The following is a 26181-nucleotide window of genomic DNA, read 5'->3' as shown; positions in this document are numbered from 1 at the left end:
TCTCTCGCTGCCCTAGAACCCTCCGGAAAGAGTCCAGATCCCTCAACGAGGCATCAAGGCCTTCCACGGTCTTCCCTGCCAACCTCTTCAGCTTTCTCCTGCACCTCGTAAGCCACCACCCGGCCTCACCTCCCCCCAGGGCTACCACACTCTGTCTCGCCTCCTGGTCCCGGTACCTGCCTCTCCTCCCGCCAGCACATCGTCTACCACATCGCCCCGGCCTCTCCTGACTGCGCCAAGTGCCCCTCCTGAGGGCAGGCACAGTGCCCTGCGCTCACGCTCCTGTAGCAAGTTCAACTCCGGCCCTGGGAGCAAAGCACGCCTTCGTCGGTCTGCCTCCCTTCCCTGTCCTGGCAGACAGGAACTGGGATCCCAACGGCTTGCCTGGTGCCTCTTGATAGCAGGACCGGAGACATTCTCCCAATCCGTGGCCTCGGGATCAGACAAGCACTCCTAAGCTAGCACTGCTCGCACAGCTGATGTGGGTCCTTTTCTCCCAGTCCCAACGAGGACTCCCTTTGAGGACAGTGCACACAGTATCACTAACCAAGTGCATCTTTCTTGAGACTGAAAAAAAAGAAAAGAAAAGAAAAGAAAAGAAAAGAAAAGAAGAGAGCTGTTCCCCTTTCAGACCTGCTTACAGAGTGAAAAGGGCACAAAAGGAGCCTCCTCGGCCCCTCGCCACCACCCCCGCCCCCCGCAGCCCTGCCCCGAGCAGGTACAGAGGACACTGGGAGGCAGGAGACACGGGCTCTGGCCCCCAGGGAGCTAAGTGTCCAGGGAGGAGAAATGGGGTGGGAAATCAGGCAAGAGTCCGGAAGGGAGGCCCGGGCTGTGGCTCCCCCCGGGGACTGGGCTCACGGTGACAGACAGACTGCGCCCTGGAAGACAGCACTTTTGCCTGAAGGAAACGCAGAGAAGGAGGGGAGAGCTCCTCCCTCCAGGAGAAAGTGGGAAAGGCTCCGAGGGGAGAACAAACGCTGCCTGTCGGGGAATAAGGAGAGAGGAGTCTGGGGGACACACGAGGCCTACCTGGGAGGGCTTTAAACATCAGGCTAATAAGTTTACTTTTTGTCCTGGGGTCAAGTGGGAGCCACTGAACATCTGCAAGCCAAGGAGAAAGTGATGTGCATGCCAAGTAAAGATTAGGCAGGCAGGGGTGTGCGTGTGTGTGTGTGTGTGTGTGTGTGTATGGGGAGGGTGGGGGAGGTTAGAAGGATAGAAGGAAGGAGTCTAGCAGCCCAGACACCAAGCAGCGTGCGTCTGTGGAGAAAGAGGCCTGCAGGAGGAGAAAACGAGGCGCAAGGGAGAGAGGTGGGGAGCGCACAGGGGACTCCCCGTGTGCCAAGCATTGTGCAGAAGGCCCCACGTGCCACCTCGTGGAAGCTTCACCCCGACCTGCTAAGGCACCATCCTTGTTTTACAGATTCTAAAAACAAGTCTCGGGAAGGTTAAGTGAATTGCTGTGGTCACGCAGCCAGGATCGGCGGGGAGGCCGGGACGTGGCCCAGGGCCTCGGACTCGGGCACCTTCACCTTCACCCATAGGTGCCTCTGCATGGAGACCACCCGCCCGTGCTTTTAAAATTCTTGCGGGCTGCTTAACATACTCATTAGCTAAATACATTCTAAAAGGTTCAACTGTGAATTGTTTTCAACAAAGTTTAAAAACTCCAGTATGCTGTAGAAACATCTCCCTGTGGTTGGACAGGGGTGAAAGACTTTCTCAAGCTAAGAGGGAGGACAGTATTAGAACCCATGGCGTTTCGTCACTTTAAGGTGGCATTCCGACCTGACTTTGGAACAAACAGACTTGAAACAGTATTTCACAAGAAAGAAGCAATTCTATTATATCCTAAGTTTTAAGAGCTTTTAACTTTGTCTTTCTTCTCCTCTTGTTACAAACAGCGTAGTGTGAACATGGGAAGGAACTGGGGGGAAGAATAATGGTCTTTGTTTGCTAATGTGTTTTCCTTTTACTCACTATTGCGAAATGTAATTCCTTAATAGACGATGTCTAATGATCCGCATTAACCTCTCTGAAGGCCCCGTTGAGCATGACGAATGTGTAAATTCTTACTTTTCAGTTTTCATTAAGAAGATAAAACACGAATATATTAAATTTGTGTTTTAATCAACTTCTTCCACATGAGGCCTTTAATGTTTTAATGTTGTCAGTGACAAATACGAGTTACCCACTTTCCAGCCAAGGCTGTCCTTCCCCTCTAAGATGTCCTCGACGCCGGGCACAGTCCGCTTCCCAGCCACGGGCTCCGTTTGGCTTTACCAGGTGCTAGAGTTCCTTCCAAAGAACCTTCACTTCCACCTTGGAGAGCCACAGAGCCGCTGGGGTGGTGTTACACAGGTCAGGGATTTAAGGCTTGCTGCTTTTGAACCCGCTGCCTCTCTCTTGAATGAACCCCTCAGGACGGGATTGCAAATTCACTTCCTGTCCCGACAACACATCATGGAAAGTTCTGAGCTGTGAAACAGCCTGTCCTTTTATCTTCAAAGCTTGAAAGCTCTTGGATCTAAGGAGGAAATAGCTTATTTGAGTTGAAAAAAGACTATTTGATTTGAGGGCGGGTAAACACAGGGTTACCAAAAAATGAAAACCAAACAACTTTTAGCCTAATAAAATAAAAAAAAAGAGCCACATCTTTATAAATCTGCTGGTAACTCATCAACACCACCTAAAAATCAGGCATTCTTCCGTTGGAAGCTGCAATACAGAGGTTCAAAATAGGTGAGGGGAGAGGACAGCTCATCAGAGGTTCTGATAAAACAGGTTAGGAAAACATATTTTGGAAGAGGACGATGAACCGTGAGATAATAACAACGTGGTCCAAAATACGCACGGCCCGCTATCAGTGTTTGCAAAGGTCACTTGCCGACTAAGCCAACAGGCATATTTCACCAATCACCATAGTTGAGCAGGATTCTGACAGATTAGACTTGACCATAACGATTTAAGATATTATTATTATTATCTGGCTATTAAATTACTAATTTTATGACCTTAGGCAAGGTGTCCAAACTTTCTGAGCTTCGGTTTCTTAATCTATGAAAAGGTTAAATAATGCCAGGATTAGCGCTAACACAATTTACTTGAAGTCCCTGGGACATGGCGAGAACCTCATCCCCAGGACTGTTCTTTTTTGGTTCTTTTTTCTAATACGGGTACGAAGATAAGGAATTTGAGGAAAATGGATGTCAGTGTTCTTTTAAAAGGAATGTCCCAGGACTAAAGTAGTTTTTCTTTAAAATGTTGCCCACAGGATCCTATCTTTCTAGATTTTTAAGATGTGGCTCTACGTGTGTGTGTGTGTGTGTGTGTGTAATAAAACCTACATAATTAGCCATTTCAATATCTTTTAAAATGTGCTGAAATTGCATGTCTGAAGGAAAGGACAGGGCTTCTGGTTTCCTGTTCCAAATGTAAGGAGCTTGGAAGTCTTCACCCCATCCTAACTACAAGTAAAAAGCTCAACAGACTGAAAAGTCAGCAACTCTTCTTGGATCCATAAAAGAGGGGAGGACACACAGCAGACCACTGTCCCTGAGATTGGAGAGACAGGCAGGCAAACGTGGTTGACTAGAGCAGAGACTCCCCAGGAAACTGAGTCATACTTGACTCATTCCTGGAGGCCCTGTGCAGACGAGTCTGAGAATTAAAACACTCCACGGGAACCTGGTCACAGGGGGCCCCACAGTCTTACCTCTGGTAAATGGACTAGGTTCCCACAGTTAATAATGGAGAAAAAAGTCCCTTGGGTTTCCAGGAAGTGAAGAAACGATTCTGAAATACCTCAGATCACTGTTTTTCTTAAAAAGGCCAGCCCTCGGGGGAAACTAGTTGACCAACGCTTCACAGCTTGTTCTCTGAGCCTAACTGGCACGGGAAACCCAACTCCCGCCCACTGTTGCCATCCTGATCTACTTAAAGGGAGAGAAAACACTGAGAAACACTTGTGAGGGTCACAGGATCACTAAAGGACTGAGGCCTAATGACAGGATGACAGGACACTTCCCCTCCCCCACACCTCGCCACCACATCACTCAAGGCCTATTTATAGCAGCTCTTTCCACCTGGTATGTCATGTTCAGCTATCGGGAAAAGATTACAAGGCACACGAAAAGGCAAAAAGCGCAATGTGAATACACAGAATGAGCACCAGAACCAGACATGTCAAGGATGATGAGAATATCAGACTGGGAATTTAAAACAGCTATGATTAACAGGCTGAGGGTTCTAGTAGATAAAGTAGACAGAGTGCGGGAACAGATGGGCAATGCAAGCAGAGAGGCGGAAATCCTAAGAAAGAACCAGAAAGAAATGCTAGACATCAAAAACACTGATTGATACAGAAATGAAGGATGCCTTTCATGGGCTTATTAATAGACCGGACTGGTTGAGGAATGAATCTCTGAGCTATAGGATACATCGACCGAATCCTTGAAAACTGAAAAGCAAATAGAGCAAACGCTGAACTAAATAGAATATCCAAGGAGTGTGGGAAATTACAAAGGGTGGAACATACATGTAATGGGAATGGAAAAACCAGGAGAAGAGAGAAAGAAACAGAAGAAATATCTGAAAGAATAATGACAGATAACTTTCCCCAAATTAACTTCAGACACCAAACAACAGAAGCAGGAAGCTCAGAGAACACCAAGCAGAATAAATGCAAGAACAAAACAAACAAACAAACAAACACAACAACAAAAAAACCCCACCCGACCTTACTGTATCATTTTCAAAGTACATAAAGTCAAAGATAATTTTTTAAAATCCTGAAAGAAACCAGAGGTTAAAAAAAAACCAAATTCTTACCCATAGAGGGACAAGGTGAAGAATTACATCCAATTTCTCCTCAGAAACCATGGAAACAAGAGAGTAGAGTAAAATATTTAAAGGGTTGAGAGAAAAGGAAAACCCACCACAATTCTATACCCTGCAAAATTATCCTTCAAAAGCATGGGTGGCTCAGGCAGTTGTGTCTGACTCTTGATTGCAGCTCAGGTCATGGTCTCATGGTTCGTGAGAACGAGTCCCACATTGGGCTCTGTGCTGACAGCACAGAGCCTGCTTGGGATTCTCTCTCCCTCTCTCTCTGCCCCTTCCCCGATTAGGCACGCACATGTGCTCTCTCTCTCTCTCTCTCAAGATAAATAAATAAGCATTAATAAAAAAAAAGTGAAAGGGAAATACAGACTTTCTCAGGCGAATGAACATTTGGGAAATTTGTGACCAATGGACCTGCTTTATAAGAAATGTTAAAAGAAGTTCTCCTGCGAGAATGAAAATAATGTAGCTTGGAAACTCAGATCTACATAAAGAAGGAAGAGCCTCCAAAAAAAAAAGAATAAAGAAGATATAATAAAAATTTTTTTCTTACTCTTAACTGATCTAAAGGATAACAGTTTATTCAAAATAATAGCAACCATGCATTTTATTATGCATGCTAATGTATATATCTTCTGTGTGTACATATATGAATGTTTATGTTTGTTTACATGAAAATGAAATGAATGGCAGGAATGATACAAGGGATAGGAGGAAAAAATTGGGATTATTTTGTTACTATGAGGCACTCACACTACCTGTGAAGTGGTATTGTGTTATTTGAAAATGGACTTGGATTAGTTATAAATGTATATGGCAAACTCTAGGGCAACCACTAAAACAAGTTTTTTAAAAATTATCATTGATATGCTAAGAAAAGAGAAAATAGAATCATATAACATGTTTGATTAAAACCACAGGTCAGACAAAAATGTGAAAGACAAAAATAGGAACAAAGAACAAAGGGCAAATAGAAAACAGTAACAAATACTTTAGCTATTAATCCAACTATAGAATAATCATTTGAGTATCAATGTTCTAAATATACCAATTAAAACACAGAGATTGTTCAAGTGGGTCAAAAAACCTAGCTATATGTTGTTTTCGGGAAACCTACTTTAACTATAAAGACACAGATAGATTAAAAGTAAATGGATGGAGGGGCGCCTGCGTAGCTCAGTTGGTTAAGCGTCCAACTTCAGCTCAGGTCATGATCTCATTGTTTGTGAGTTCCAGCCCCACGTCAGGCTCTGTGCTGACAACTCAGAGCCTGGAGCCTGCTTTGGGTTCCGTGTGTCTCTCTTTCTCTGCACCTCCCCCATTTGCACTCTTGTGCTCTCTCTGTCTCTCTCTCTCAAAAATAAATAAACATTTAAAAAATTTAAACAAGACAACAACAAAAAGTAAATGATGGAGAAAAATACAGCACGTCAACATGAATCAAAAGAAAGCTGGAGTAGGTGTATGAATTTTAGAGCAGACTTCAAAGTAAAGAAGGAAAGTAAAGAAGGGCATTAATGAGGATAAAGGGGTCAATTCTCCAACAAGACATAATAATTTTTAATATGTATGTACCTAACAGAGCATCAAACTACATGAGGCAAAAATTGATAGAACTCATGGAGAAATAGATGAATCCACTATCATAGTTGGAGATTTCAACCCCTCTCTCTCAGAAATGCACAGAGCCAGGAGGCAGAAGTCAGTAAGGACATAGTTGAACTTAACAACACCATCAACCAACTGGATGTAATTGACATCTATGGATTAATTCTGAATGTACATTTTTCTCAAGCTCACATGGAATAGTCACCAAGATAAATCACATTCTGGATCATAAAACACACTTTAACAAAAACAAAAGTATGTAAGTTATACAATATGTCTCCTCAGGCCACAACGGAATTACACCACAAACCAATAACAGAAAGATAACTAGGAAATCTTAAATAAATAAGACGAAACAATACACTTCTTCAGGGTAGGGACAGAGAGAAGGAGAGAGAGAGAGAATCCCAGGCAAGTGCCATATGCTCAGCACACAGCCCAACGTGGAGCTCGATCTCAGGACTGTGAGATCATGACCTGAGCCAAAATCAAAAGTTGGATGTTCAACTGAATGAGCTACCCAGGTGCCCCTAAACTTATACTTCTAATAATATATGGGTCAAAGAAAAGTCTCAAGAGAAAATTAAAAATAAACTAAATAAGAATGAAATAAGAACTAAATAAGAATGAAAACATAACTTAGGGAAATTTGTGGGATGCAGTAAAAGCAGTTCTCAGAGGGAAATTTATAGCATTGAATGACTATATTGGAAAAGAAGAGGGGTGCCTGGGTGGCTCAGTCAACTAAGTGTCCAACTTCGGCTCAGGTCATGATCTCACAGCTCGTGGGTTCAGGCCCACATCAGGCTCTGTGCTGACAACTTAAAGCCTGGAGCCTGCTTCAGATTCTGTGCTTCCCTCTCTCTCTGCCCCTCCCCCTCTTGCGTACACACTCTCTCAAAATACATAAATAAATAAATGATAAGTTTAAAAAATAAAAATGATAGGTCACTTTTAATTTTTCAAAAATAAAATTATATTGGGGCACCTGGGTGGCTCAGTCGGTTGAGCGTCTGACTTCGGCTCGGGTCATGATCTCACAGTCTGTGAGTTCGAGCCCCGTGTCGGGCTCTGTGCTGACAGCTCAGAGCCTGGGGCCTGTTTCAGATTCTGTGTCTCCCTCTCTCTCTGACCCTCCCCCGTTCATGCTCTGTCTCTCTCTGTCTCAAAAATAAATAAACGTTAAAAAAAAAATTTAAAAATAAATAAATAAATAAATAAATAAATAAATAAATAATAAAATTATATTATAAATTTGAGTACTCTTTTTCAAGCAAGCCACACACCACTCACACTCCAATGTGGGGCAGGGAGAGGTACCTTCACCTCCAAAAACCACTTATGAAGAAGGGAAGGTTAGCAGCCCCTTAGACTCTTTCTGGAAACTTCTTTTGTTTATTCATTTGGTTAGTCATTCAACACGGTCTGCACAGAGAGTAAGATAGGGACAGGTGCCTTGCCTGACCTGAGGTATTCTGGCTAGTTTGTTGAAAGGAAGGAGAAGTTTGGGTGGCCATGGCTGAAGGAAGCAAAGCTTTGAATTTCCTAGGGAAATTAAAAACCCAATTATATAACCTTGCTTGGGTGAAAGATCATCTCATCCCAGGATGGATTACGAGAGAACCAGAAAGCAGGAATGGAACTTTTCTCAAAAGGCTTCGAAGAGTTTTAACATGATTTCTGTGAACTTTATTGTCTTGAATGTCCACCTCCTATAACACACCAAGATGGGTGGGTCGTCAAATACACTCCAGAAGTTAGCCTGTTTCCTAGAGTTTAGTACAATCCATCTGGACGCTGAAGACGGTTGCCAGAACCGATAGCATGTGGCAAAATGGCGCCCGGATACCAACACTGAGCGCCTCTTTTGGATCATGACTGGACAGCCGACTCAGGGGCTTCCTGAGAATGTTCCCGGCACACCCATGAACCCCGCCATCGTAAGCCATTTACCCTGGCAGAACTTACGCTCATCTGAAGATGACATAACATTTTTAAAAATGTCATCAAATCAGAAGTTTAAAAATGCCATCAAATTGTAACATTGTGTTATGTCAATTAGCGTTGGAATTTGCCCTCTCATTTTGTGCCTTCGGGTAGTTCCTTCATCCGTTGTCAAGAGGAGCATAACGTGTACTTGTATAGACAGTTCCTGAGGGGAACTGCTATTGTAGAATCAAAGATAGGCGGCCGACAACATTACGTGTCACGTCAAAACCCCTGAGCCCGAATGGGGTCGTGAGGAAATGAGCAGACAGGTCCGTACCGAGGGCCCCTCTGTGACACAACTGATCTGGGCTGCTCTGGAGAGTGGCGACAGGCAGAGGAAATCGGCGCTCTCTGACTGGATTCTAGAGCGAAACTTTGTCACAGAGAACTTTCTTGGGCCAACTGGAAGGAATTTCACGTAATTTTATTGCATTAACGTTAAATTTCTTGCGTGTCACAGCGGTAGTTTGGTGGTGGAGAAGGAGGCGCTCGCTCTTAGAAGAAGCGGGGCTCACCCAAAGTGAGGCTTGTGCTCGCCCGAAGCAGGGCTCCAATTCACCGGAAGTGGGGCTTGAACTCACCAACAGTGAGATCGTAGCCTGAGTCAAAGTCAGATGAGCCACCCATGCACCCTATTGAAAAACGTTTTTAAAAAGTAGGTGGTTGATGAACGAGTTATACAGGTCGCAATGTTGCGAAAAATCCTTCAATTATTCTTAAGTTTTCTCAAATAAGTGAAACTGAGAGTAGCGATAGTTGATGTTAGAACAGTTAGGCCTTGCTTCGGATTCTGTGTCTCCCTCTCTCTCTGCCCCTCCCCTGCTCACGCTCTGTCTCTGTCTCTCAAAAATAAATAAACATTGAAAAAAAGAATAGTTAGGCCTTAGAACACCTGCTTGTCTTTTTTTTAATGTTTATTTACTTACTTATTTTGAGAGAGAGTGCACACGTGTGCGTGAGTGGGGGGAGGGGAGGAGCAGAGAGCGAGGACAGAGAGAATCCCAGGCAGGCTCTGCAGTGTCAGTGCGGAGCCCCCTGTGGGGCTTGAACTCACAACCTGTGAGATCACTACTTGAGCCGAAACCAAGAGTCAGAGGCTCAGCCACCTGAGCCACCCAGGCGCCCCAGAGCCCCCAGTTTTCAGGTGTTCTATTAAACTGCGAGGCTCAGGCCTGTCGTTTATGGAGGAGAGAGCTGGGGCCGTTGACAAGAACATCCTGGAGAAACCACAGACGTGTGAGGGAGGCGTGCACAGACCGGAAGCACTAGCAAGAACCGGTGAGAAGATCCCGGAGGGACCGAGGGTGGTTGCCCACGGCCCGGGGTGTGGAGCCGGCAGCGTGCGGCTGGAGGTTCTGGAAGCCTGAGGCTCAGCTCTCGCGGTTCAGCCTTGGCACGGTCAGAGCTGGCCCACTGCCACCGGGATAGACGGCGACAGGCCAGGTCTCAAGAATGTCTGCCCCCCCCCCCCACCCTGCTGAGCTGAGGAGCAGGTGAACACAGGGTGGGGGCCTGGCCTCAGCACCGAGCCTTGCAGCCCGGGGGCCCTGCCTCCTCCCAGGCCGAGGGTTTACAGCCCGCAGCTCTGATGAGGGGCATCGGTGGCGGGCTGGCAGCAAAGAGGAAAATCAAAGAGGCCGCACTGGATCCGGGGTTCCTCTCGACCCGGGACTCATTCCCTCCTCTCTGCTTAACCTCGCCGGAGAAGCACACGTGAGGGCCTGAAGCTTGGTGCCCCCCTGACACACGTTAGCAGAGAGGGCGGCCAAGAGTTCCAGGGAAATTCGAGCTCCGAGGCCAGGCCACACCTCTGAGGATACAGCGGCCGTCGAAGAAACACATCAAGCCCAGCAACATATACTCCCTGGGGCAGAATTGTTGGAATAGAGGGACTAAGGGGTTGAGTGGACAGAATAAATAAAACCGGAAGAGATAAGGGAGTATAAAAGTAACGTGAGCCAGGGACGAGATGTTATTGAATAGGGAGGCGCCTGGGCGGCTCAGGTGATTGAGCGCCTGACGTCAGCTCAGGTCATGCTCTCACGGTTCGGGGGGTTCGAGCCCCGCATTGGGCTCCCTGCTGTCAGCTGTCAGCGTGGAGCCCACCTCGGATCCCCTGCTCCCCTCTCTCCGCTCCTCTCCACCTCGAGCTCTCTCTCAAAAATAAATAAACATTAAAAAAAGAAGAAGAAGAAGTTATTGAACAGAAAGCATTTAGCAGCACGGTGCCTGACACAGAGGCAGGGATTGGTTCCAAGGCCCAGAGCCGAACGGCTCGGGACAGCGGTAAGGACTCGAGCCCGCTGTGCTGCCTCCCCAGTGTGAGTGACAGAGATTCGGGGGGTGATGTTAAATCTACCCTTCCTCACTGCTTTAAGGATGTCCTTTACCAACCTCAACACTGCCTCTAAAGAGTTAGCCCTTTGCCGCACGTCTCACAATTGATAGCTACACAGCAGAGCATCGCAGCCCCGCGGTGGGGGACGTGCCTACGCAGGTCTGACCGTGTCAGTCTCCAGCCTAAAAACTTTAGGCGGCTTTCTATCATCACCAGAGGGAACTCAGGATGACACCGAAGGCCCCTTACATCCCGGTCGCGAAACCACTTCCTCTGTTCTCTAAACACCTTGTGATCTAGCAACACAAAAATTGCAAGCCCAGGGGGGCAAAGAGGCCGTTTCTCAAAGGTGGGTCCTGTGGATCTGTTACTGCTGCCTCGGAAGCTTCTGGAGAGAACTGGGGAGAGACTGCCGAGGTTGGACTGGCTTGGCTGCTACGGGCTCAGGAGGTGGGGGATGGCTTGACGTGCTGTGAATTCATGAGCCTTCCCTGGACATTCCCCATCAGGACCAAATCTTTTCAGTTGATCTTAGCCAAAAGGCCCAGAGGCGATAAGACCAAATCTTTTCATAACTTCATGCTGTTGGAACCGCCTACAAGGTTCTTTCCTACCCTGCCCACCAATTAAACCCCTACTCATCCTTCAAGACTCACCTAAATAGTAATCTTTCTTAGCATTGTCTCTTGTCCCCTTCCAGACTCCCGCCCCTTTGCCAGTACGGCTGGTGCCTTCCTTCGTACACGGCCGTGGTTGTGCTTATAGGCTCGTACCACACGGCACTGGTAGCCTTCTCTCCAATTGTGAGCTCCTAGAGGGCAGGGACCATGGTTCACTTTTCTTTGCAGCCCCCGTGGGATGTGCAGCGCCTGTCACAAAGACAGCATTTAATAAATGCTCAATTAATTAAGTATAAGTGCCTAACCAGCGAATTAATTACCCCGGATAATTGTGTATTGCTGAAGGATCTGTCCAGGGTGGTTCTTTGGAATTCCTGCCTTGAAGGAGGGTCAGATTCGTTTACTCTGGCTTATCCTCGAGGTGGGTCAGCATGATTTAATTTCAGAGCTTTGTTATGTTGTCATGTTTTCCTCCAAACACCTGCCTGTTCTCTAGACTGAGGCTTTCGCCTGCAGGGCCCTTCAGTCTCCTTCCCGGCACAGAGGTCGCCTGTCTAGCGGTGCTGGCCGGTGTCACTGGTGAATGTGTCAGGCGCTAAAGGTGTGCTTTCCAAACCTACCTGGAATTCTCCGTCCCGCCCCCACGCACCCTGCAGCCTGCCCGTGAACACCTACCTGTCTTCTGAAACTTCGCTCAGGCGTCATCTTACGGAGGAAGCTCCTTTGATCACCTCCCCCCCCCACCCCGAGCCCCCACTGCTCCCAGGCCCCACGAAGCACCAACCATCACAACACCCTCCCTCTGTCCGTCACAGCACCTATCACTTGCTATTTCTGGGGCTGAGTCTGCACAGATCCCGGCTGTGAGGCCAGGACAATTAGGGACAAAGAGCCGGGCTCTCTCGGCATCACCGGAAACAGTCCTAGGCCAGATCCGGAGACACCAGCCCGGGAGGCAACACAGACAGGCGTGTGCTTGCGGCACGGCAGGATTCTGCAGGTGCACCGTGTGGTCCTGCTGAGGGCGGCCTGGTGTGCAAGCCAGCCAGCGGGGCCTGGGGGACAGGGCAGGGTGTAGGAGCCACCTGTGTGCTTAGGAGAGAGTGGTGACAGCTCGGCCCTGAGAGATCTGGAGCGCAGTGCCGTGACCAGCCAGCCCGCAGCGCACAAACACCCATTCGGAAGAGATTTTGAGCTCAGATCCTGAATCCGTTGACAAAAGGGATCAAGGACTAGAGGAAAGGGTACCGACTTTTTTGTAGGCATTTCTCCCATGGCTCTTCTTCAACAGGCACCTGCTTCAGGAATTAATAAGCTCAAGTTCTTTAGGGAAGAGAACTCTTTTTAAAAATCGCAGACGAAGAGCATCCATCATTCCCTCTGCCTCCCTTCAGCCTGGTTTCGATTTTAGCCTTCCCATTCAGGCTGGGTGGCCAGGCATGCTAAGCCTGAGGCGACAGCAGCGCTCCTAAAAGGACAGAAACAAGTTTTTATTAAAAGCTGGCTCGGCTTTTAAAGATGAGCTTGGCAAAATAGCAAACACACAGCACTTAGCATGTGCTGGGCCCTGTTCTAAATGCTTTATACGAATCAATTCACTAAGCCTTCCCAACAACTCTGTGAGGCACCGACTCTGATGGTGTCTGTTTTATAGATAAGGAAACTGAGGCTGAGAGGGTCATGGACTTGCCCCAGGTCTCACAGCCAGGAGAGAGAAATTGGCATTTGCGGGCCAGCAGCAGCTAGGCTCCAGAATGCACACTGTTAACTCACAGTGATATCCCACCCTCAGCATCACAGGCCATATAGTGAGGTGTGCAGGACATATGGGACGGGCGCCCCTATGGTGGCAGGGTTATAGAAAGGCTAAGTTGGGTTTGGGGGGAGACTATGAGTGGACGAGGATGAATGAGGGGAAGGAATGAGAAGCAGGAGCGTCCAGGGAGGGCTCTGGTCAAGGAAGCTATTGCCTGGGTGGGCGATGTCCGAGAGCGGCCAGGGGACCAGCAACGATGGGTCTGAGAGAATGTCAAGAGACCCACAAGACAGGCAAAAGCCAAGACGAACCCTAATGTTGAGGCTCTAAACACGTGCAGAAGCCGAGAGGCCAAGAGACCAACAGGAATGAAGAATAAGGAGATAGGGTCGCATGTGGACAGGCAGTGGAGTGGTCCAGTTGGAGCACTGGGAGCAACCATCCTGGTTGATGCAACCACCTGAAGGCCATGGGGGCGGGCCATGAGGAGGAGGCCTGGGTTAGGGAGCACCACGATAAATTGACCCCCGGCATTTGAAGTCTGGCCACCAGCAGTGAAAATGGCGCCGTGGAAAGAGGAACTGGGATTGATTCCTCGGGAGCATGCAGTCAGGAAATGTTTGGGCTGGATCCCTGACGCCCACTGAGCTGGGAGGCCATGATTCTGGGCTTCTGCCTAAAAGGTCCCAAGGGAGAATGTCCCTTCCGCAGCCACAGTCTCTCTTGCTCTGGCCTTACTTGCTGAGGGTGCTGGTGACTTAAAGCAAACCTGCCGCCATGTCACGTCGTATAAATTTGGGGACTAAGCAGATACTAAGCTCTAAAACAAGAGCACGGAAGTCATGAGCAACATACCAGTGAGCTCATCATGTCACTGTGGAGATTTCCCAAGTAAATAATTTCCTTTCCAACCACCAAGTGTCATAATGATACCACCAAGAAAGATGTCTATTTATTCCTGGCCAGCCTCTCTCAGATTTACATTCCGATCATGAGATGGGACCTCTCACTGCATTTCAATTCATTACTTAATCAAGTGGGATGCCGACTGACCCCAGAGTGTCTTAAAGTTGGGATTATTTATGGATATGGTTTCTTGTGTAGGGTCACTGTGGGGTCTCATCTACATATGTCTCTCAGGAAAGCTGAGAAGTTATTTGCATAAGAACCCGTAGGTTTCCTGGGAGGGTCTACAAAGAGGACCATGGAGGAACTAGAGGGCAGATTGCCTACAATTAGGACCCAGCTACCCAAGGGGAGACCCTACCCAAACCCTGAAGGGGAGCACTTTGGAAAAGGAAGCTCCCCCGCCCCCTCAAGCCAAGAGTGAGCCAGTCAACACTCGCTCTGCTTCAGAGTGCATCTCAGTCGAGAGAGTCTATCATGGTGCCATGACTAGCCTCAGTAGGCTCCTCAGTTCCTTTGAGGCCCTTCCTGGAGAAGGGGGTGCTCTCATGAGCCAGACCACAACTGCAGTAGACTTCCACTGCACTGGGTTCAAAACATTTCTGAAGCACCTCTGGGGGCAGGTGGGGTGAGAGCAACGCCAATGGGCATGCTTCTTGTCTTCAAAGGCTCTCATGGTCCAGTGAGGAAGAGAGAAATATGCCACCCAAACCAGGGCCTTGGTTTATCTTTCATTGCTTCGTGTCTTCCGGTGGCCTTGAGGCTTCCATCATCACGCAATTTAACTTTGGTCTCTAGTAATGTTCTTTGCTTTGAAGTCTACTTTAGCCAGACATTAATATAGCCACTCCTGCTTTTTATTATTACTACTATTATTAATGTTTGCATGATATATGTGTTTCTATTCTTTTACTTCCAACCTACCTATGCAGTTGTGTTTGAAGTGTGTTTTTTATAAACAACATATGTTGGGCCCTTTTTTTTTTAATCCACTCAGTCAATTTCTGTCTTTTAATTGTTATATTTAGACCATTTACATTTAAGGTAACCGTTCACACATGAGGGCTTAAATCGGCCACTTTTTAATTTGCTGTCTGTTTCCTCTATTTCTAATTCCACCATTTCTCTCTTCTTACCTCCCTCTGGGTTACCTGAGGATTCCACCTTGATATAGTTACAACATTTTTGAGTGTCTTAGTCTGCAGAGTTTTCTTAGTGGTCACTATTATAATATACAAACGTAACTTATCATAGTCTATAGTATCAACGTCAACTACTTTTGAGTGATGGATAGAAACCTTACTTCCATTTTGGTCCCTCTACATTCCCCATTTAAAAAATATACTTTTAAGAATTTTCTACACATATATTGAACACCACACCAGATGCTGTTATAATTTTCGCTTGAACCTTCCAAAATGTTAAGAAACTCATGAGAAGTAGAACAGTCTATTCATTCCCATTTTTTACACATTCTAGTGTTCCTTTTTTCCTTTCCTAATCCAAACTTTCTCCTGTTATCATTTCCTTTATGTACGGGGATCTTTCTTCAGCCATTCTGAAAGGGTAGATTTCCTAGCAACAAAATCCCTTACTTTTATGTTGTCTGAGAATATCTATTTCCCCTTCATTCTTGAAAGATATTTTTGCTGGTTATAGAATTGGTGGTTGACAGTTCTCTTCTTTCAGTTCTTGAAAAATGTTGTGTCATTTCTGTCTGGCCTCCACGGTTTCAGATGAGAAATCTGCTGTTTTTGGAGTTAGTGTTCCCCTATATGTGATGCATTGTTTCCCACTGGCTGCTTTCAAGATTTTTTTTTTTTTCTTTTTTTGGTCTCTACGTTTAAAAGTTTAATTACAATGTGTCTTATCATGGGTTTCACACCATTCGGGTTTATCCCATTTAGATTTCACTCAGATTCTTGAATCTGTAGATTTATGGCTTAACCCCTTGGACACCTTCCCAGCAAAAGTGGGGCACCACCAGCCCATTGCCTCCAAGGGCCCCACTGACCCCTGGCAGTAGGGAAGCAGAAGGCTCACTCACACAGCTCTATCACTACAGGATTGGGACAGCAGCTCAGCTCCTTGCTGGGCCCTGCTGATGCCGGGGCGGGAGGGGGGGGGGGGGGAGGGGGATCAGCACACCAGCTAGCCTCGTACCTCACTCTGCCTCTTTGATCCCAGGTAAGTGAAAGGCTCAACTAGCTACTGGACTCTACTGGTATTACCCAGGGAAACTGGAGCACTGTCTGCTTTCACCAGCAGAGACTAGAAGATCAACTACCCACCTGGCCCACAGACAGTATCCTGGGGAGTTAGGGCACCACCTGCTTCCACCAAGTCAAAGACGAAAGACTAGAAAGATCTCTGCTTAGCCCTACTGAGCAAGGGATTAGAGTACTACTGCCTGCTTCTGTGGGGCAGGGGATTGTGGAAAAAGATCAGCTCCCAGTTCGGCCCTGCTGAAACTCTGGGGGCAGGGTGTTTCTACTGGTACTTGGCTGGAGTAGGGCAAGTATTGCCCAAAAGGTTTTCTGTTGCTAGGTGACCCCTTTCTTGGCCTTTTGGCTGGGGTTGGGGGGGAAGGCTTTTCGTGAAGATTCTTTTGGTCTGCCTGTTGGCAATTCCAGTTTGGAGGCTTCTGTAGGGCTCTGTCCAGAATATATAGAAGGCAATAAAGAAACCCGGGGGACCCACCACTGTGCCGTTCCTCAAGTCCCGAGGGCCCTGGGTCGTCTGCCTTCTTCTCCCCCCGAGAATCTTCTTGTGCTGGTTTGATATGTCCATGGCCTTTTTAGCTGGGCGAGAGAGGAGCTGGGAGGATTAGGGCTGCTTCATCTTGGCTGTAACTGGAAGTTTGACTATATCGGGCACGTTGAGGAGAGGTCAGATATGTTGCAAGAGACCTACGGTTCCCTTTCGGGTTACACGCAATCTCAAAGTTCCCTCGTGAGCATGTGGAGGGGGGGAAGCAGCTGAGAAAAAGAGCCAGTGAGATTGTCACAAGCTGCTGTGCCGTGCAAGGACAAGCTTTTACTGCTTTAAACACAAAGCCTTTCCCGCACATTAAAACTAAGTAGTGATCCAGGAAGCCTGCACGTTGAACCAGTTTCAAAACATAAACTACAGACTTTAGAGAGCACAGCTCACTCTGCCTTGCTGCATGGATACATTTGGTGACTATTATATATTTCTCGGTAGGCTACCCAAAGTACTTAAAAAAAAAACAAAAAACAAAAACACCACGAAAAAACCAACACTGTAGCAGCAGTTAATTTAAATGGGCTTTCCGGGGAATGTGGTGTGAATAAACCAAATCAGTAAGATACCCATTGAAAAGGAAGGCTTTGATATGCTGCAAGAACAGTGACTTTTGTGCCCAGTTTCTGACGTCTCTTTTAACATGAAATTTTAAAACATCTGTCTCTGAAGCAGAGCAGGAAATCTCCAAGCAGCCATAATTCTTTGGCTGCAGCACACGGCAACTACAGGCTGTCTGCATTTTTTTTTTTTTAAATCCTACCAGGAAATCTCTCTTTTCCCTTTGAAACTAGTTCAAAGCAGGGTATTTAATGGGCATTTAGATGGAGGGAGAGTTTGAGAGGCCACTTTTACAAATGGTGTCATGAGATGAGTCATGGTCAAGGACGTGATTCTGCTTTTGGCAGGGTTATGAATGGGGCTGCTTTATTACCAAGCCAGGGGCGGGGGCGGGGTGGGGGCGAGCGGGAGACCACCTGATTCTACGTCAGTCTCATAGAAAAGGCAAGTTGCAAATGTCCCTTGTCAGGTACCTCTCTTCTGGGCACCTCTTTGAAGCAAGAATAACTCTCCTGGTCCTTTGTTTGAATGAATGGCTTTTGGAGCTGTGTTTCCAATCTCTTTGACGGTGGCTTGTATTGCGTCAGTGGCCGTGGATTGGACAGAGAGGGTGTTGGGGTCATGCGTGCTTGTGTTTGCCTACGCAGCAGGGGGAGGTCAAGGTAGGTTTTTTTTTTTTTCCTTGATGAAATATATGAGGTGCCATATGGTCGGAGTAACCTGAGAATACCAGGTGTGCCCACATCAGAATCTGATGTGCTGTTACCATGGAGACATTAGCTCCCTCTGCAATGCAGGGTCTCTACTTCCCCCCTCTGAAGAGCTTACTTGTCTAACAGGAGCAGGTGCTCTGCCATACAAAAGAAGTCAACCTTGAAGGCAGGCCTTTAGCAATTTCTGATTTCTTTTTCCTTGATTCCTCCTAGAGTTTTCTCCCTCTCTACTCAAGGCTCTTTTTTGAGCCAAGGCCTTGGCAAACTAGTGACAATGATAGTGACATTGATTAAGACTGCAGATACAAACAGTGTCTACCCTTTTAGATGAGAACACCAAGGCTTCAAGAAACTAGGAGATTTTATACCAAAGTCATAAATCTCATAAAGAAGCTTGTCCAAGACAGAGCCTAAACCCTGAACCATCTGACTTCACCCCGTGCGCTTAACTTCCTGCCAGTGATTAATCCATTACACTATTACGCCCACCTTTGCAAAGACACATCAAACTTTTTTTTTTTTTTTTTTTTTTTTTTTTTTTGCCCTAGCTGGGCTTTTCCGAGTAAACGCCAAATGCAATCAAGGGTGGGAACGGACTAAGAACTGAGAAGCAAAATGGAAAAGATGTGAAGCCCCTGAGGGTTTTAGACTAGCCAAGTAGTGACTTACAAACAGGACATGTCACCACCACACTGAGAAGGAGTGGCTACGATTTACTGAACATCTGTGTGTTCACCTTCATTCTTTCGTGAAATGTGTATTGAGTCCTACCTTATGAGAAGGATTGTTCTAAGTCCCGCGGATGCAGCAGTGAACAAAACAAACAGACGAAAGTCCCTGCCTGTGGGGACCCCCCGGACTCCCCAGTCTGTGACCGTGTCAGGCATCTGGCCCTGGGAACTGGGAAACGGGGAAACCATGGTCCTTATCCTGAAGTTTACACTTAAGGAGCCAAGACCAGTGCACAAGAAGCTGACTGCAATGCCCTGTGACAAGTCTAAAGAGAGGTCCACAGTGCTGTGAATGTGGATTCTTGGCGGGGGCGGGGGGGAGGGGGGGCGGCGGGTTCCAAGGTTTTTCTCACTAGCTTAGGTGATCAAGACCCTCAAGAGATCCCAGATCCACTGACGAGCCTGGCGGTCCTGTGGGGGCCTCGTGACAAACTTCTGGGAAGCCAGAACGCCCTCAGGTAACACATATGGGCACAGGCCTTTGTCATGCAGGGACTATTATACTAGGTCTCCCTAACTTGTGCAACAAGCAATTGCTCAGGCTTTTTGTATCTGTTTCTGCCCCATTTCATTTCTTTACATTTCATTTTGCTTATTCTAGCTCTTCCTTCCACCTGCTGAGCTCTTTTTAAATGTTGTTTCAATAACCTTCACTATAATCTGTCCCTCCCAGCTTTGGGCCATCTAGAAGTTTGATATCTGCATCTTTACCTTCTACGAAACTACTTGGAGACCGGGGTCTCCATGTACGAGGTCCTGTAGCCTGGTATTAAGCCTTCTTTCCAGCCCAGCACAAATCTACTAATTAATGCCCTTTGATACGGCCATTCTATTAGCCAAGAACCCAGGTGACCATCATTCGGGTTGCATTTCTCTACCTTGCCCACAAGGACATCACTTAGAGACCTTGCCAAACGTCTCAGCAAAGATCCTTCTTCCCCCCACAGAGGCCCACGCACACGCACCTCCACCTTGGTAGAAAGTTGGAGAGACTGCAATGGCTTTAAAATTCCAAATGAAAGATGAGAATACCCAACTATCTGGCTCTAGCCAGCCTGGTGAACTCAGGCCTGTTGTTTACACTTGGGTTCTGTTGCAATGATGCCAAACTGTCAGTCAAACACAAATGAAATGTTACCAGACAACTGTCCCATTTTGTTTTATTAATTTTTGAGTAGACAGGCATGGTATCAGAGCAACATACAAACAGGGCTCAGTGTTACCATTAAATAAAACTTACAACACAGCAAACCTAATACATTTTAATGAGACGCACAGCCATGATTGTGCTGAGTGGTCATGAAAAGGGAATGGTAAGACACAACAATTGAAAAAACTTTCTGACACAGTAAAAAAAAAAACCCTTGGAGGTGAGAGGTAGGTAAAGAGAGGTCCTAAGAAAAGGAAGAAGGGATAAGGGGGAGGAAATTAGGACCACCTAATAAGATCATGTGTAAGAGTGGGTTCTGCCCTTCTTTAAATCAAGCAATTCCAAGCACTGTTAAGTGTTCCAATCCCTGGACGTGGCCAAATTTACGAGCTGGGAATCTGGGCAGGAAGAATAGACTCTAAGAATATCTGTTGGGTTCTTCTAAAAGAAACTGACGAACTTTAAAAATCAAAATCAACTAAAATCAATCAAAGCTGATTCTAGGAGTATTGTTAAGATATAAGGTGAAAGATAGTTCCCGCCCCCCGCCCCACCCCCCCTCACCAAGAATGGCAAGCAACAAGAGAAAAATGCTTTCCTACGCAAGAATTCTTTACTAGGGAAGCAAAGAATTAGATGATTCGATTAAAAATCATCCGGGAAGCTTAAAAAAAATTTTTTTTTCCCAATGTTTGCTTATTTTTGAGAGACAGGGAGTGAGTGGGAAAGGGGCATAGAGAGAGAGAGGGAGACACAGACTCGGAAGCAGGATCCAGGCTCTGAGCTGTCAGCACAGAGTCCGACACGGGGCTGGAACTCGTAAACCCTGAGCTCATGACCTGAGCTGAAGTGGGACGCTTAACAAACTGAGGCACCCAGGCACCCCATCCAGGAAGCTTTTTAAAAATTCAGACACCTAGATCACTCCGAAGCCCACAAAATCAGGATCTCAAGATCCTGGATGCGTAGGCATGTGTATTTTTAAAAGCTCCCCCGAGTGGTTCTGAAAATCGCCCTAATTGATTATCTAGAACCTTGATGGATATGTATTTTATACGTAGGGGGAATTCAAAATTATAGCCGGAGAGAGAGGAAAAATTGGGGAAAGCAAGCTGAAGAAGTGGAATACACAAAGCATCACAATGTCAAGTGCATCATAATAAAATTTAGTCAGATTGCTTTCCTAACACCCACCAACTAGGGAAAGGGTACTCTGACTGGCACGGTGAATGGGGAGATTGTTTTGACTCCATATGGAGCAGGCTGAGTGGGATGTCAAAACAGGAGGTTTTAGAAAACGCCAGAGAACCAGGCACTTGATTCACAGCGATAAAATGTTTTGGGAGGTGAAAGGAAGAGAAAGAACAGAAATGGGCCTTTTCAAAATCTCGTCGGATCCATCTTGCCCCCAGTCTCCAGAGGCCAAAGCAGTTTTCAATGAACTCCTTTTCAAAGAGTCCTTTCCTCCTCCTCTCTTTCGCTGCCCGGGGCGAGAGGCGGAAGCTGGGTGTGTTCTTTCCACCCTGTGTGCCATTTCACCCCAACCTTGCTGAAGACATCCCCTGCGATTGTGACCTGTGTTGTCGAAGGCGCTGACGAGGGCAGACAACTCCCAACTGTTTTAGAGATGTTAGAACTGTTGCCCAAGATGTGTCCAGTCCTGCACCCCTAGGGGGCCTGCCTGCAAGCTTCCCCCGGAGGGAAGCGGACGCGCTGTATGTCAGAGGCTCACTGGGGCCCAGAGGCCGTTGGTGAGCCTCTCACCAAATAAGCCCTTTGGTCTCCCCAGAAGCCACTGCCCAGCTCGCCCCCTGTTTGCCGTCTCCGGCCCTGGACTCACCCACCTACTGTCCCCCCCACACACACAAGGACCCGAAGGAAGCATGCGGAGTACTACCTGCAGGTTTTATTTTAAATCAAATCGGCACCGGGTGCAGACTATTTATAAAACAGAGACACGATCTGCCTTGGCAGGAACTGGGACTTTACTAGAGCACTGAACAGCTCCTGGCGCTCTGTTGATGCTCTATAATACATTTAAATAGGTTGCCTCCCACACAAAGGTGGCTGGAAAGAAAATGGGATAGAAAACTGAGCCGGTTTTCATTCCGAGATGGACCACTCGGGTCCTGTTTCACTTCTCTGTCTCTCAGATGGGGTATGATTTCAGGAACAATCGAGGTGTTTTTCTTTTACAGTTAGCAAAGCAACAATTCCTGTCTGACACTTTCACAAGTGGATGTTGGGAAGAGAGTAAGCAGCGTAGCCAAGCGTCTTGCTGTGTGATCTCGGGCACATCACCTCAGTTCCTCTACGGGGGAAAATAATGGCACGAGGCAAGGTCTCTAAACATCCACTCGGCCCGAGAGCGGTCTGGCTTCCCAGGTCGAAAACTTCCAAAGAAGAAAAAATGAAAACAAAAGACAGACAGGAAGCCAGCTGGGCAGTCCCGTCACCCAGCACGACAAGGAGCTGTGAGGTGCGTGGGTGGATGGTCACCCGCAGTAGATTGTTGTCCCCAGTCGTCCAACCCCCTCCCTGGAAGAGGCTCATACATCTCTACCCTTGCCGTGCGACACCTTGCAGAGAGAATAATATTTCCCTGTTTCGCGGACAACAGGTTCGTCCACGTGGCCTGGCTTGGCCACTGAACACAGCAGAAATGATATATGCGCCATCTGATTTTTAAGAGTTTTTGAGTGCTTCTGAGCCCTCTTGCTCTTTTCCCTAGGTCATGAGGATGGCGGGTGGGGTGGGGTGGGGGTCTACTGAAGGCATCACGGATCTCCAAATGAGACGATGTAGGATCGCAGCCAAAGAGCTGCCGGCGACATATCTATGGGAATAAGAAACACACCTTTGCTATTACGAGCCACCAAAGTGTTGGGGTGGCTTCGTTATCTCAGTCTTACCCACAGAAAGCTGACCCGTCCAGCACCCAACACTGGGCCATGTGTGATAAATACCCGAAGAACGACCAGGACTGCTCAGCTACCCTGTGCTCTTAGAATGGACGCTCCTGGCTGCAGCAGCTTTATAATTTAGATACCACCATGGACGCCAGAAATACACAACTATTTAAATATGTAACACCGGCTGCCTCCCGCAGGAATTTGGGGGTGGGCGTGACGTTGCCATCATGGCTGTGCCCTCAATTCACCATGTGTCTAAATTCCCTTAGGCCCGCAGGAAGCCTTGACCCTCTCCCTGGAGCCAAGTCACGTAACCCCTGAAATCTCGTGGCAGTCCCCCATTCAGAGAGGTCTGTGCTTATTTTTCTTGTGGTTGTTCACCTAATGAAAACACGGGATTTAGAAATTCCTCAAAGAACAAACAGATCCTCTAGGCCAGGATGAGAAACACTGCATTCAGTGATCTGAAAGAAAGGTCCCTTCCAACTCTGAAATGGGTCAATCTTAAAGCATTATCTAACCTGGACAGGATTTTCCTCACCATCTCACAGGTGGATATCCTATCTATTAGGGGCACACATCAACCGGATGCAGCAAATTAGGGCAGACAGACAGATGAATTTTCCAAATGAACTGATAAGATAATTTAGGGAAAATGAATATGGTTATCAGGCAAACCTGTCCCGACTTAGCAGACTTTGTTCAGAAAGTAATGTGTGTTCCTTTAACAGGGGGGGAAAAAAGTCAGAGAACTAATTAGATTTACAATCTGTGAACATCGTCAAAATAAAGAGTTCAAATCTATTTTTTTCATTCCTGTACAGCCTGAGGGCAATAGCCAGAAGAAATTACTATTAAGGGTGAGTAATGCAAAAGAGATTGTGTGCGAATTTCAATCTGAAACGTGCGAATTTAATATACAACTGCGAATTAAGGAGCGCCTTTTGATTTACGAAGTAGGCTTGGTTCATGCTTGGAACAAAGTTCTGTCCCGTAGACAATTCCAAGATGGACTAACGGACCGCACGTGCACCTGGAAACACAAGGGGGGATTTCGTAGCACTGGGAAGACACTGGGGCCGCAGAGCTGTCTCGTCACCCGCGGCACGTAAAAATCAAACCACCGAGGGGAACACTGTTGCTTGTGCCTCTGTGGCCCGCCGTGGCCCGCCGTGGCCCGGGCCAGCCGCCATCCCGCTAGAGAAAGCAGGCAACGCAGTTTGTCAACAACCAGGAATCACAAGAAGGTGATTTGGAGCCACACAAAAATCAAGGAGATTTGTGTTTATTCAGGCCATGTCCATAGACGAGACACCCGGTTCTTTTGCTCTAGATTTTCTGCTGAGCAGCTGATTTCAAATCCAAGCTTCGCCATTACCCTGCAGCGAACGTGTTTCTTCGGGTCAGTGTTCCTCAGGACGGTTTTGCCTAAGGGGTCACAGTGAGGAAAGGAGACCTTCTTCTATGATTACAGATTCTCATTGCCCACTGGGGATGTTCTCACAGTATACAAGGTACAGGAGGCAATGATCATATCGCTCCCTACCCTCACAGAGTGTTAAAGAACTTGCTCTAATAAAAGGGAACCGTCACTCTGATACAAGTCAAGAGGAAGGCGATGATCGTTACCTCTACCTGGATTAGCACTCCTTCCCTCGCCACCTGCCGAACTCCTCTTCATGCTTCAAAACATGGCTGACATCACCTCCTCTGTGAAGCCTTCTTTGTCCTTTTCCTCCTCCACACCACTTCTCGGCCACATACTGTCATCGGTGCATAGAATTCTGTGATGGTTTGTTTCAGGGCTTTCTCTAGCAGGTCAAGTTCCTTCAGGCAGGGATTCTACCCAGAATCTGCTGGACATTCGAAACTTGGAATGATTTAATGAAGGTCTAAGTAGACTTACGTAAATAATCTTAGCTAAGATTCAAATTAAAATGCATGAAAAAATAAATCTTGCTTAGATCCTCTAGGCCCCCTTCCTGCAGGATCCCTCAGGCATTATGTAGAAAACGTCTGAACAGGGAAACCCTTGGAAAGCTCCGCTTTATGGAACCGGAGACCTTCTGACATCACGTAACACCTTTCCTTCCTTGTCAAAAGCCAGTGGGCCAACGAACTACCACTCCGGTCTGTGATTCTTAAGCAAGGCACACAGGCCCTGTGGGACCCTCTAGAAGGTACGTCTCTAACTACAGTAAGAGAAACCTCGCGTCGCTCGTAAATTCCCTCTTTGTTGAGAAATTATGCTTACTCTTCTGTTTCTGTCGTAAATAGCGAGAAATGTGATCGTGTGCTAAATGAGGCAAGAGAGTTCTAATTGGGTTCTACCGCTAAACTCCAGTTTTTGGATCAGGGAAGGTATTAGAAGAAGTGAGAACAGAACCCTCTCTTCCTCCTCCCTCTACCACCTTTGCTTAAAAAAAAAAAAAAAAATAGCCAAATAGTTTTCACGAATACCTGGCAAAACACTTCTATGGACACATGCCTACAACCACTAGGTAAGCCATGCCAATGCTGGGGGCCAGAACTTTTTGGGCAATTAAAAGTATCTCACCTTTGGTAAAAAGCTGAAAACAGTGTGGGCAACTGCCTGGATAGAGCTCACCCTGCATTGGACAGGGAATTAAGGGGTAGTGCGACACTTCGGTCGATTTCTGGTATCTTTAGATTTCTGCTCCGCTGCATTAAAAGTACCAGTGTAAGAGAAGAGAGTGGCCCCTAATTTTGACAGATACCCAACGGCCGTTCACCCCGAGTCAAAAATGGCTCAATGCAAATCACTGTGACCCTATTCACCGTGACTGGCAGGGGTTAGGAACATTATTCGTCATTGCATCTACTTAGTTCAGAGGGACTGACAAACAGCCAGCCTGGGCATCCAGGGCTGCTTTGCGCGTGGAGAAAAGAGAAAAAACGGACACAAAATAAAAATAGCTAACCAGCGGTGTGCTCCAGGGGGCGTGCGGAGGAAGCCCTGACTTGTTAATGTTTGCTGGCTTCTGTGGCATAAATAGGCCCGCGGAGGCCAACTCTAAGGTCTGCTTGGTTGAAAGGCTTGCCCCTTCCCTTAAAATTCAGCGATCGGCTCCGGGAGAGCCTGCCAGGGGCCAAGGCAGCACCGCGGCTCACGTCTCCTAAGGGCTTACTGCGGTGCCAGAAACTGATAAGCCCTTTAGACTCAGGATGTCATTTCGTCCTCCCGACAGTCCTATACGTCCTCACAATACCACCAGGCCTCTCGCGACCCGGCAGACGGACCCCTTGTGTAAACAGCTGGTAGATCCCC

The 26181-nt window shown here is 47.2% G+C and overlaps 1 protein-coding gene and 1 long non-coding RNA gene across 6 annotated transcripts in view; both read right to left on the bottom strand.

Annotated features, from left to right (window-relative positions):
• Nucleotides 1-1661: 1661 nt before the first annotated feature.
• LOC144615777 (uncharacterized) lies at nt 1662-12145 on the bottom strand. The gene is made up of 3 exons (XR_013554400.2): nt 12076-12145; nt 11437-11649; nt 1662-2530 (listed from the first exon to the last, which is right to left on the bottom strand). It is a non-coding gene; the product is annotated as an uncharacterized LOC144615777 (long non-coding RNA).
• A 439-nt stretch (nt 12146-12584) lies between these two features.
• The window catches only part of KATNAL1 (katanin catalytic subunit A1 like 1), a 109928-nt gene continuing 96331 nt past the window's right edge, over nt 12585-26181 (bottom strand). For 3 of the 5 annotated variants that reach the window (XR_013554173.2, XR_013554174.2, XM_078443021.2), the window contains one exon: nt 19974-24745. The gene's annotated coding sequence lies outside the window, so the exon portion shown is untranslated. Of the gene's footprint in view, nt 12869-19973; nt 24749-26181 lie in introns of those variants that run through there. The other 2 variants (XM_078443062.2, XM_078442935.2) reach the window with 2 other exon arrangements.

The sequence above is a fragment of the Panthera onca genome, chromosome A1, assembly GCF_046562875.1.
Source record: "Panthera onca isolate mPanOnc1 chromosome A1, mPanOnc1 haplotype 2, whole genome shotgun sequence".
NCBI lineage: Eukaryota > Metazoa > Chordata > Mammalia > Carnivora > Felidae > Panthera > Panthera onca.
The sequence above is the reverse complement of the archived record's forward strand: the minus strand, read 5'-3'. Positions and strand labels throughout refer to the sequence as shown.